Here is a 13259-nt window from a genome sequence, read left to right on the forward strand (position 1 = left end):
TAAACCCACTCTTTCGAATCGAATGATGAATGAAGTGATGAGGTATAAAATGATGTCATACATGTACAAGAGGGAGGGGAACACGTCATGGATGGGATTTTCATTGACAATTCAATTCCGGCTCCGCTCCAGACATCGTGACATTCACTAAATCAATGAGTTCCTGTGTTAGTACACAGCACGGATCAGTACGGGAAACATAAGTTCTCGGCACGGAGTGAACGTCACGTACCGGGCGGGTCTGGACTCCTTGTCCTCGGGTGCACCGACCATGGACCCGCGATCTTCCGGAGAACCTCCCGGACCGACCACGTATCCTCCATCGGAGCCGCTCGTGGATCCCGGGGTGTTCTCTCTGAGATCTCGGGTCATGGTGGACCGCACGTGGTGTCGGGTGAAGGACGGTACGCTGTGGTAACCGAGTGAAGAGCGCGAGCTGTTTGGGGAAAATGCGAACCGCGAGATCGCGGTGTCTGATTGGTTCCCGCCACATCACGTGTCCATGATTTAAAATAAATACAAAGATTGAACGTTTCGTTTTAACGGATTGTTTGTGTTTCAGATTGTGTTGTGAAAGTGAAAATCGAGTCCGAGTTCGTCGATGATTATTCCCTTGATACGAAACATCGTTCTTTATTTTCTATTTATCGACAATCTTCCTTTCATAACGGAGTTATAATTATATGGGTATGTGGGTATGTAGGGTATGTGGGTATGTAAGGTATGTAGGTATTATCATCTACTCCTCCGGGAGGATTTGACCGAGGAAGCTGAAACTTTCAGGGATTAATGAGGGAACCCCGACATTGTGTCTGTGCAAGTTTCGATTGATTCCATCAAGTTTTGAGGAAAAAGTTAATTCAGGACCCTTCGGGACCCCCATTCATGATGATAGGAGGAAAACCACGGGGTGACCTTCCCGGGTCAGATTACGGTCACGTGTGTGTCCGAGTGGTGCTCAGGTTTCGTAAACCAGACGACGGTCTCCTTGGGTTAACCTGAGGCTGTTCCTTCGGGTGAGTGCCTTTAATGTCCTTTCCCTCAGAGAGGATGATCACCTGTCTCTGTTATCATCTGAGCTCAAGCGTTTAATCCGAACACCTCTCGCTTGGTGTGCGTGCGGTAACAAAAAAATAAAACAATCCGGTAGGCAGCCATGGGTCGCCGAGCATCCGATGACCTTTGACCCCTGATCTGACTTAATCTAGTACTAAGCACTTACGAAATTGCAATCGAATCGGTTAGCCCGTGAATGAGCAAGGGGGCTTTGAATGGTCATTTTGCCCGAAAAATGCACTCATTGACCTTTGACCCCTGACCGAGCCGAAATAGGTCAATATGTCCTGAAGCAAAGTTCTAGTACTCATTGAGTACGAAGTACCTGTGATCTTTCATTCGTATTGGTTAACCCGTGTAGGAGCAAGGGTGCCTTGAATGGTAATTTTGCCCAAAAAATGCACTTAGTGACCTTTGACCCCAGACCTACTCGAGATAGGTCATTATGCAAATGAGTAAAGTTGTAGTACTCATTACGGTCTATAAGCATGTAAAGATTCATTCCATTCGGTTCAACCATCTTGAAGCGAGTGTACTTTGAATTTTCAGCGGGAATGCTCAATGGCCCTCGGACACCTAAGTTGAGAGGGTTGCCATTTGGAAACTATAAGATCAAGAAAAAAATGGATGTCACATGGCGGATAGAGAATCACCTTGAGATTATGCATATCAAATCTCATCGAGTTCCATCTTCTGATAACTACTCGGTATCAATTTGAATGAAAAGTACCGAAAATGCGGTTTGATATCGGAAATCCCCAAAATTCGAGGGGGTGCTGTGGGTGAACACAGATATAAATCAAAAATCCGGCTCCATCGTTTGTGCACAATGTATTCCAGATGATTAGTGTGAATTTTCATGACCATTTGACCATAACCCTAGGAGGAGTAGCATTTGGCACGAAGGCACCTCCAGCTCTCGTATATTATCGATTTTTGCCCTTTGACCCCTGACCTAAGCAATATCAGTCAATATGTCCTGAGGCAAAGTTGTAGTACTCATTGCGTGCTATGAACCTGCAAAGTTTCATTTGGATCGATGCACTCACCTGGTCGCTTGGGGGCCTTCAATTTTCGGGCATACCCCATTTGTAGGGGGCGCTGAGGGCAAAGTATTCCATATATCACAAAACCCGGAATATATTTGGTAGAGCATCACCTGTAGATGATGCATGCCAAATTTCATTAGAATACGTGGGATAATGGCTTTCGGAATTGATTTCTCGTGAACGGTACCGATTTTGAAGGTTTTTCGGCTGTTGCTAGGGGACCAAAGCGTCCCTAGCAACCATCACAATTCCCAAAGCACTTGGTCATAAGATGTACCTACCACCCGAGTTTGGTCAAAATCGGCCAACGTTTACTACCAATTATGCTGATAACAAACGAACAAACAGACAGAATTACTGACAATAAGGGTCACCTATTTCGGCGACCCAACTGTTCAGCCTGGTGGATGTTTATGTGCTGCTCTTCCGAGTGCTGTTGCACTGTAGTTTAGAACTGTGTTAACTGTATACCTAAGCTCCAGATAACTGAGCTCTCTTCACCCTTGTTTGTCATTCATCAAAGCGATAATATCCACGTGCGTGTGGCAGGTGCTCCCCTGGTGACATCTGGAGGGGTTTTCCACCTGCTCGATACCTGTCAGCACATGCGCTTCCTCGACATTTCATTCTGCCCCCTGCTGGACAAGGCGGTGGCCATCCAACTGAGAAATAGCTTTCCACACATCTCCATCAAGTACACCAGCAGCTGGTGAGGTCACGTGACCCGTTCAGAGCGACAAACACACCTGAGAAGGAACTCTCTGATCCATGCATGAGAAACCGATTACATCATGTCGGTTGAGGATCGTCCGACCGCTGAACTGAAAACGAAATGTACAAGTGTGACATGATCAGCACGTTAATCAAACATCACGTTTTGAGATTTTTGGTTTAATTGGAGATTTGCTGAAAGGACTGCTTTTTGTCCGTCACCATAATGTACTGAACGTTAAAATTGACAAATGTTGTGCCAATAAATGTTCCCAAACTGAGAACCCACCTTTCTTGGAGTGTTATTCTTTCACCTTTCATCCCTGCGGCTTTTGCCAACAGATACAAAGGCTCTTTGTTTTATTCTCTGGGTATGGGCCAAGGTTCGTGGAGGATCTGCAACACAAATCGTGCACACACGTGCAGACAAATACACGAGACAGCACCGGACAATTTCGCACAAATACGGCCGCTGAGCTTGGGATGAGTGACGTCACTTCCCGAGGGCACTGCCATCTTTTTTGACGTCACTTTACTCGCCGCATCAGTGGGGCAGTCTAGAGATTTTCTCATCATGGATTCCAACCTACGGGGTTTGTCCACGCCATATCCTTTCAATGCTGAGCGTCCAGCGTGGAAGTAGAGCGTACCATTTTTTTAGTCGTGTGTGTGATTCTGCCAAGATTGGAATTAAACCGCCTTCCTGCCAGACTCAGGGTTCATGCTCCAACTGTTCTGACACAGAGTCTGAAAGTCTTTGTGGGTGAGTCCACGTTTCGTTGGGCATGTTGGTGAGAAATTATCAAGGTTGTCCTGGACTGAGATCGTGGAGTCGTGGCTTGGGATACCAGGCTTGACTCGGACAACACCAGTTGGTTGTGCCATTCGATTAATGATGCAAAGTTCATCTTCTCGACTATAAGAGAGAGGTTCGTCCGGCTGTCTGACGACATTTTTCTCAGAAACGGCCCAACGGATCTTCGTCAAACTTTCAGAAGTTCATCAGTCGGTGATTTCGGGATAATAATTATTTTTTTGAAAATTTTGAAAAACAAACTTTTATTTTTTTGTAATTATTTTTTAATCACTTGATAGAGTGCCGAAGCCTTTGGAGCAATATCAAAGGTAATATTAAATTACTTTTTATCAAAGGATCATGGTACCTCGATTGAAAACAAGTCCAACACCAAAGCTTTGATCTCTGTACTGTGAATGTTAAAATCTTCGAGATGAGGTTGAAAGCCCTGGAGGGAAGAATGGGATTTTCAAATCAGATTGAATAAAACTTTATTTTTTGGTGGGGGGAGGGGGAGGGGTACATAAAATCAAGGCTCATGGAAGAGCTTGTACATTGAACCCATCAGGATGCAACAGAACAAACGGTAAAGTGGAGAGGGTGGGGGTACCAGCAGTGGAGTTAAAAGACAAGATTGAGGCAGATTTGGACAAAAGTGGGTGTGGGGAGGAATGGGGGCAAGAAAGGATGGATGGGGTGGACATTATAATGGATGCAGAGAAACTCTCAGGAAGGAATTCGGGGGGATTCCGGTTCGGTGATCAACTCATGTGGATAACTGATCGGCACTCTCTCCGACCAGTTCCCCCAACATAAACACACTTATGTTCCCCCGACAATTTACGTTGAGTTTTACTCTTTCATTTTTAGTTCGGCTGTTCGAAGAACTGAGAACGTGAGCGTGAAAATGTTTAAAATTTTGGTGCAAGTTATTTTTTCCTTTCTAATGTTTTTATCTACCACATTATTTTTTATACGCCTGATATATATATATATATATATATATATATATATATATATATATATATATATATATATATATATATATATATATATGTGTGTGTGTGTGTGTGTGTGTTTGTGTGTGTAAACGATTTACGATTTTCCACGTTGCATTTACAACTGTTTTTACAGCTCTGACAAGTCCCCAATAATTACAATCTCTCACCATCTCTCATTTGTTCTTCCTCATTCTCTCCCCCTTTCCATCATTCCTTCCTTCCTTCCTTCATCGTTCCCTCATCTGAGGGAAGCTGACAGCGTGTGATCAATTTTGAGCCGTGTGCGTGCGTCCAGGTGCGAACGTTCATCAAGCGCATCCACCGCACCTCGATCTCTCCGTCTCCATTTTGTTTTCCGTGTCATCAACGTGACCACAAGGGTCACCAGCCACATCTCTCGGCAACATCAACAAGTTGAGAATTTTTCATCAACAAGTTGAGAATTCGTCGAGCGCTTCAGTCCTTCATTTTGGGCACTCAGGTGGTGAGGGTCATCTTGGACCTCGATGTGGCGGAAGACTCAATCCGGCGATGACGTCTCGGCCGACATTTTGTGCACGGCTCCGGCATCTCGAAATTTGGCACGACCACGACCCCATGAGCATTCCAATTGTTCCACAATGTGAACATTTCCGCTGAGTCTTATTTTCCCCACAATCGGGAAGTCTTCCAGTGTTCAAGCTGTTTGGTTTGTTAACCCTCATCGAGTGACCGCCGACCTCAATAACCAGTAAATCCTTCACATGTCTCACCTCTTCAACAATGACCTGCTCCTGCAGCGTCTCCGCAGCTCGGTTGTCCGCACCGCCGCTGCTGTCCTCACACGATGAAGAGCCCAAGAGAGATTTTTCATTCATCCGTCCGACGTCATCCTTTTCAACAACTGATACGGTCAATTCCTCTTCTTCTTCTTCTTCTTCTTCCTCATCATCGTCATCATCGGAGTCAGGATCTCCCGCCCCATCCAGCTGAGGAAGAGATCTGTCCAAAAGCTCATCAACAATTCAATCACTCATCCTTTTGTGTGTCCATCCACAATGTACGTTGAGTGTACAAAAACACACAAAAACTCACTCGAGTCCCAAGACATTGATGCGGAAGTCCTAGTCTTTCAGAAAAGCACCAGCTCAAGTTTTATCCAAAGTACTAAATAATTCTACAACTTTCGGCCTTCAGGTGAATTGGGTTCAAACCTCCCAATGATGCAAGTCGTCTCAATTTGATGCGTACCTGCGTCCTCACCTGTCGGGACTTGCTTTGGGACCGGTGACCATGACTTCAATTCCTTTCGCTTTATTTACCCAGGTAATATAACTCGACTCCATCAATTTTGGGGAAACAAACCTTGCATGAGACTGGGTCACCACTGAGCACGTGGATATTATTCGCCAATGAGAAAGCGTCGAGCTGCCCGAGTTCTACAACTTTTTGTTTTTTTAAACACAGCAAGTCTTATCTCGCGTTGAAGGAAACCAGCAATGACGCACACACACCCAAAGGCCTTGAGTTCTCCAAACTCTTCCTCAGCATTGTCTTTGAAGCCATCCGTCTGGAACAGCAGCTGAGGTTGAAGCACCGAGTCCAGAGAATCAGGGTCAGCGAAGGCACACGCTTCACACTGTCCGGCGTTCTATCATCGCACAAAGAAAAATAAAGATGGCAGACAATTCTTGATATGGACAATGATGTCATAACAATTGGTAATTGTGAGGTCATCTCATTGTTTACCTGTTGTTCAGTTTCATCCATTTACAAATATTCTAAATGTCCTCTGAGAAGTGAGACTGGACGAGAGACAAATTAGAGGTGGACCGAGCATATTGGATAGTTGTTGAGGAGTCATGTGACCCCGATGATGATGATCCAATGATTGCGATTTCCGGTGTCGTGACAAAACTTGCGTGTTTATTGGACGATCATGAAAAATAAAACATTTAAGAGTGCGTCTTGGAATCTCTAGAGCATCTTTGGTTCTGCAATGTCTTTTTGTAAACAAAGTAGACCCTCGTGGAAGAGCTGGAGCAGAGAGAGAGAGAGAGAGAGAGAGAGAGAGAGAGAGAGAGAGAGAGAGAGAGAGAGAGAGAGAGAGAGAGAGAGAGAGAAAGCCGAACAGAAAGGCACAAGGGAAGTGGGGAAAGGAGGAAGAGCATACCAACACTCACATGAGCAGAGGGACACTTGGAGGATGAATGTGTGAAGAGAAGAATGAGAACAAGGGGACGGAGAGAATGAAGCGATTCATCGAATTGTATCGTAAGACTTTCATGTTCTGTCAAAATTCATTTTGCAGCATCGGTCGGTCCGACGCAAGAATCCTCCATCACAGGATGAGGCCGTGAGGCCAATGAAGCCGACACAGTCCTCACAGCACTCACGTACCCCTCAATCCACACTGTTTCTCGGTAGTTATTCAATTCCACCCGAAATCCAATGGCTGCCACCACCTTTCAAGGGACACAATTCCATGCATTGCCTACTCTTGAGTGAAACACCTCTGCCTTCGCTCTCCTCTTCATTGCCTTCAGGCTGTGGCTGTTGTCTTTGACGACAGCACTGATGAAGAGCGTGACTGAACTTTAAATGTATTTATATTACATGTATTAAATGAACTTTAAATGTATTACATGTATTACTTCATGTAATAGATGTACATAAGTTACAGTGCATGTTATGAATTTATTATCGTCATAATGTGAAATAGCTTAGATCAACATGATGTCTATAAAAGTCACTTTCACAATTGTGTCAGAATCTTAAGTCAATTCTTCATGTCGCATATCTGCTTCGGGATTTCTATCGGTCAGCATTAGTGGGGCGACATACGATTTCAGTTATAACTATATAATTTCAGTGACAATTATATCATTAGATATATATTTTTCAAAGGGTAACTAAACTTGGATTATGTTGATGTAACAAGTGTGACAGCAAGTCCAATATTTTTGAAGTAATTAATGTTTTTGTTGATATTTATTGGTAAACCCGAAGCTGATTTGTTGAGTAAAATTCCACTATTTTTGCCTGTAGGTCACACAAAAGCCTTTGTTACATCACAAATGGTTTTTACAGATATACATGTCATCATTCCGCACATTTTGTTACCAAAATTGTGTTTGTAGCACCAGTATTAACAAATATATGAGCCAAAATCTCTGGCGATTAAATCCATTTTTGCAGTCTGCAGTGGTACATATTATGTAAACGTGATTTTCAAAATGTTGTGCAATGACCTCAGGTTCACAACCAAGATTTTCTAACTCCCCAAACATCCCTCTTCAAGAAAAAATAGGTTGTGACTTGTTCTACCGTGGGTAGGGGTTTCTCACAATTTTAGGCCCCTTTTTTAATTTGGCCACGAGCCTAATTACCTGTCGTCCATTGGGGTTTTGCGAACTTGCACTGAGCTGTCGAGCCTTGGTTCAAATCCTGACCCAGCTGTAAACTACTATCCTGGTGTTTCTCACATAGGACGAGGTATCGATGTTTACCTCCGTCCCTCAGATGGACCATATTACCGGAGGACCCGCCTGATGGCACTGGTCGATGGTGGACGTTAACCGTTTGACAGTCTTCCACGTGGAGTCGGTGAGTTATCACCTGAACACTGAACCAATTACAAATTCAGAAAGTAGTCGGGGATGAAACCACCGTTTGGGAGAAGGGAATGAAAAGCCTTCCTCATCCACCATGTCACTCATTTACCTCGATGAGATCACCAAGGTGGAGTCGAAGCTTACATGTACCCATCAAGTTCAAGGTAATTAATAATCAGGTGCACGTGTGGTGGATACACCTTGTGTACTGCACTGTATGTTGAATTATGAAATACAATTCTTACAAATCTCTCGTTCATTCATGCATTCTCTTCTCAAATCATGTTTTGCTTTCTCTTTCCTTCCCCCGTTTGTCCTCAACATCATCCTGAACCAATTTGTCCTCCTCGCCACTGTCATCCCATTGATCCCCATCAGATGGCACTCCTGTCCTGCAGCCAATTCGGGAAAGCAGGATCGAGATATCGGACAACTTGATCATAACAATATCATCCAGGTTTGGACATTTCATTTTCCTTGACTCGTTCTTTTCCTCCTCAAGCAAACAGCACTCAATGGCCTATTACTGCAAAATACACAGTGTACGATCATTCCTCTTGGCCAACGGCCTCGCCTGGAAGGCCCACGAAAATAAATTGCACAAACGTCCCACACGGCCTTTAACATCCTACACACGTGACTTCGATGAAACATGACCACAACCTTCATCACCCGTGACGCACCAAAGTTTGTTCAGGACATCCAAAAATTCAGGGTCTCAGGAGGTTTGCAGGGGGGTTTGAGTGACTGTTGCTCCTGATCCAGGTGAGGTTTTCACTTTGTCATTCTGGGCTATTTTGTGTAGATTGGTGACAATTTTTTAAAATTAAATCCATTTTAAATTCAGGCTGTTACACAACAAAATGTGACAAAAGTTGAGGGGTGTGAACCCTTTCTGAAGGCACTGTAATTAGCCCTTCCATTGTCGTGCCAAACCTGCCACGTCCAGGCCTCGCAGACACTGCACAAGAACATGAATGATCGATTCCAAAGGATAAAACACCAAATAAATAGATCAAAAGTGATGGCGGTTTCACAAAGAAACATTAGGAGAGGTTGGACATCTCTTAATAAAATAATAAATGTCACTGTGTCAGTGTGTCTCCCCCATAACTCCAAAACCATGAAACCTATCAGCCTGAAACTTTGCATGCATACTAAGGGAACTCCAAGGGAGTGATTGAGTGAAAACTGGGTGTTTGGGTTAATTTAAACACCTCCACCGCGCTCTCCCTTGCTTGGATCTTAATCCGCCATGTTTTTTGGCCTGCTCAACAATGCCTTGACTTGGAACAAGCCGCAACGGTTTCTTACTGATAAAGTGTTTTTTTCTTCTTTCCTCACTCATGTTCTCGAATGTCTGATCATCATACCTACGAATCGCTGGATACGTAGCAATGCATATAAACGCCAGAGTTCGTGACTTTATTTTATTTCCGCGCATGTCATAACCTTGAGAATCTCTCAAACTAAACCAAATTTCAAAATTTAAACCTCTTTATTGACCTCAGCAGCAGTCCTGACTCATAAAAATGTTCATTTGTCCAATTCAGACTTTTTTTGACATTCCGGGCATCTCCGGGTGCACGGTGTTTAAGATGACCGATCGGCAATCGCGAATCACTCACCAAGCTTGCCGTTCTTTATTAACCGTTTCAATGGAGTGTTTCAACCACGCGACACCTCACTAGGGGATGAAAACAGTCATTTTCTCACAATTCATTGCTTATAAACACACGAGCCACCATTTGTCACGCGGAAGAGGTGGGGAGGAGGCACGGGGAGAGTGGGATAATTGAGGGGATGAGTTGTGAGGAGGGATCCGGCGTTGCCTAGCAACGTCAGGTACCTTTGCTCGTCCATAACATAAAAGCGACGCACGTCTCGGAACACATTTAATTACTTTACACTTATTCTAAAACATTCTCATGAAGAAATAACTAAACTATATTAATCTCCGTTACTGAAGCAGGTTATGTCTGTTTGTCACACAACCGTTGATGTTTGTAACATAAATTGTTACGTTTTCGTGTTTGTGGAATAATTTTAATAATTGTCATCGTTATGACGTCACTCTTCCCCTCCCCAATTATGTTTTCTTATCAGAATGCTCGTCATCGTTTAGCCGGACTACATAACAGCAGGAGAGTGAAACGAACCAAGCTTGCACGTCTGTTCAACCACAAAAACCCACCAACAACTGTGATCCGAGACAAGATGGCAACTTGGTAACAACACGCGGAAACACTGGGATATCCTTTGGGCCTTCCTGGGACATCACATGGAAAGCCTTAAGTGTTGACATTTTGAAAATGAATTGTTTACCTTTTTCATCATACACCTTTGGGCCTACGGAAGACCTTTTCTTCTTCGTCTTTCATCAATACTATGGACAGTTTTTCTTGGTTGTTCTGTAGTTCGATTGTTAACTGGTTCATTGGGTTTTTTGTTGTTGTTTTTGAGGTGGAGGGGGAAGACCTTTGTCGACACAAGATGTACAAACTGTCGTCCTGGAAACCCTCCACAGAGCACTTTCAAGACCATCGTCATTTGCGATGCGAATTCTCACCCAGACCTGTCTCTTACTTGTTACCTGCTTTAATGAAATGACTTTGCCTTTGCCCTACTCTGTGAAATAGTTTATTTTTTCCAAAAGAAAGCCTGTGCTGTGTTTTATTATTCAGTTCTCAAGATTTATTGGATGGTTTAACAATAGGGGGGACGGAAGGGGGGGGTGTCGGTCTCAAAGAATATACCTCGAGGGATTTGTGTGATCCTTTCCAGCCTCAACTTCTGCTCAAGTCCAACGATCGAGAATGTGGGCCAAGGGGGTCATCGTTAGTGGGAAGGGAATTTGTCATTTATTTATTTATTTATTTAGAGATACAGGTGTATCGGCTCATGGATGGAAGAGCAGAACAACAGCGAGAAACGGATGACGGACAAAATGGTGTAAAGGGAGAGCAATGGGACAACAACAACAACAACAATAACAGGTGGATCATCCACAGCACCCGAGGGTGGGGAGGAAGGGAACTCAAGGAGAATGGTGAGAACAGGGTATCGATGTTTACTGATGCTCGGTCGTGGGAATGAGAGAGACCATGAGGTGGTGGTCTTCTGCGGCAGACTTGAGTACCTGGAGGGAAGAGCTCGAGTCCAACGGACTCAGGAAGACAGTTCCATGGGGTAAGAACGTCATCCATCCCCTCTTGCTTTGAAGAACGAGAAAGAAAGGGGGAGGTGAGGAGAGAGAGTTGGCGTTGGGGGGTGACAGAGAGAGGGGACGGTACTTTCAGTCCTTTGTAGTCCCTTTCGACACTTCACACCCTTAAGACTCCAACTACTATTGGAATGTACCCTTTGTACCTTTCGGTCCAATAGATTGCTGGACCTTTAAAGACCCTTCAGACATTTACATCGTTTTCATCTCTTTTTAGACCCCAACTACTTTTGGAACATACCCATAGACCTTTTGACCCCTTCTGACCCTTTAAACCCCCTATGTACCCTTTTGACCTTTATAGTCTTTTAAAGACCCTTTTCCGACACTTTTGAGACTTCTTAAGGGGTCTTTGATTGATTGAGAGTCCAAAAGGGTCGTTGATTGATTAAGGACCCGCTCGCTCATCCTGCATCGTTTTCACTGTGGGAATCCAATCGAGTTAGGAGGCCTTTCAGCCCCCACGGGCAAAGAAATTTCCCTTCAAACTTCAAATAAACTTCATCACCGGATGTATCCCAACTCCGACCGCCCTCCATCAGGACATCTGTCTCACTTGGGACTGTTCGTTGTCATGGTCACCGGTACTGCATCCTTTGCTGAGAAAGATCGACTGCAGAGTTGACTGCTCTTCCATTCTGTGTTTCTTACTCTTCCTCAGCGAGCCCAATGATTCTCCTTTGGTTTTCCCTTCTCCAGCTTTCTCCTTCATCTTGGAAAACACAAACTCTTGTTACCTCCACCAACCGAAGGTGGACGCAGCTTGTTTACAACACAGACGTGTGTGTGTGTGTGTGTCTGTGTGTGTGTGTGTGTGTCTGTGTGTGTGTGTGTGTGTCTGTGTGTGTGTGTGTGTGTGTCTGTGTGTGTGTGTGTCTGTGTGTGTGTGTCTGTGTGTGTCTGTGTGTGTGTCTGTCTGTCTGTGTGTGTCTGTGTGTGTGTGTGTGTGTGTCTGTGTGTGTGTGTGTCTGTGTGTGTGTGTCTGTGTGTGTGTCTGTGTGTGTGTGTGTCTGTGTGTGTGTGTCTGTGTGTGTCTGTGTGTGTGTGTGTGTGTGTGTGTCTGTGTGTGTCTGGCTGTGTGTGTGTCTGTGTGTGTGTGTGTGTCTGTGTGTGTGTGTGTGTGTGTGTGTGTGTGTCTGTGTGTGTGTGTCTGTGTGTGTGTCTGTGTGTGTGTGTCTATGTGTGTGTGTGTCTGTGTGTGTGTGTGTGTGTGTGTGTGTGTGTGTGTGTGTGTGTGTGTGTCTGTGTGTGTGTGTGTCTGTGTGTGTGTGTATGTGAGCAGGAAATCTCAAAAGGCCGTGGACGGATTCGGACGAAACTTGGTGCACGGGTTGAGTGTGTAACGAGGACGAAGCGATTCGATTTTGGCGAAGATCCGAATCCGGATCCGGACAGGAGAAGTTTTTAATTCTTCACCGGTGAGAGATTGGGCCAAAAACGATACACGTGGGATGATCTCTCAAAACGTTGTGGTCAGATGATGACAAAACTTGGTGGTGAGTTGAGTCGGTGACAAGAACAAGTCCATTAGAGTTTAGTTCAGGTCCGAATCCAGATCTGGCCTCTTCGTGGAATACAAAACGTTAACCGTTCAGCCTGGCGGAGGCACGCGCTCGACCGAGTGCCCTTCTAGTTGTACGTGTTAACATCTTCATATCTGCTATGTTAAACCTCGTGTTGTATTAACGGTTAAGATCTTAAGGTCCTTGAGTTTGAGCCCCTGTCGTGCTGTTAACTAACAACAGGTGGGTTGTCTCTTCCTGGTGGGTTCTCTTCTTCAACAGGTGGGTTCATCCTTCCGAGGTCGGCAAAATGAGTGCCAGCTTGCTG

At 44.6% G+C, this 13259-nt stretch overlaps 1 long non-coding RNA gene across 1 annotated transcript; it reads left to right on the forward strand.

Moving 5' to 3' along the window:
- Positions 1 to 412: 412 nt before the first annotated feature.
- LOC147006597 (uncharacterized) lies at positions 413 to 2912 on the forward strand. Its single transcript, XR_015054722.1, has 2 exons — positions 413 to 687; positions 2655 to 2912. It is a non-coding gene; the product is annotated as an uncharacterized LOC147006597 (long non-coding RNA).
- Positions 2913 to 13259: the final 10347 nt, after the last annotated feature.

Source organism: Eptatretus burgeri, unplaced genomic scaffold (assembly GCF_056783735.1).
Source record: "Eptatretus burgeri isolate ZD-2024b unplaced genomic scaffold, Ebu_testis_v1 Ebu_testis_scaffold_3161, whole genome shotgun sequence".
NCBI lineage: Eukaryota > Metazoa > Chordata > Myxini > Myxiniformes > Myxinidae > Eptatretus > Eptatretus burgeri.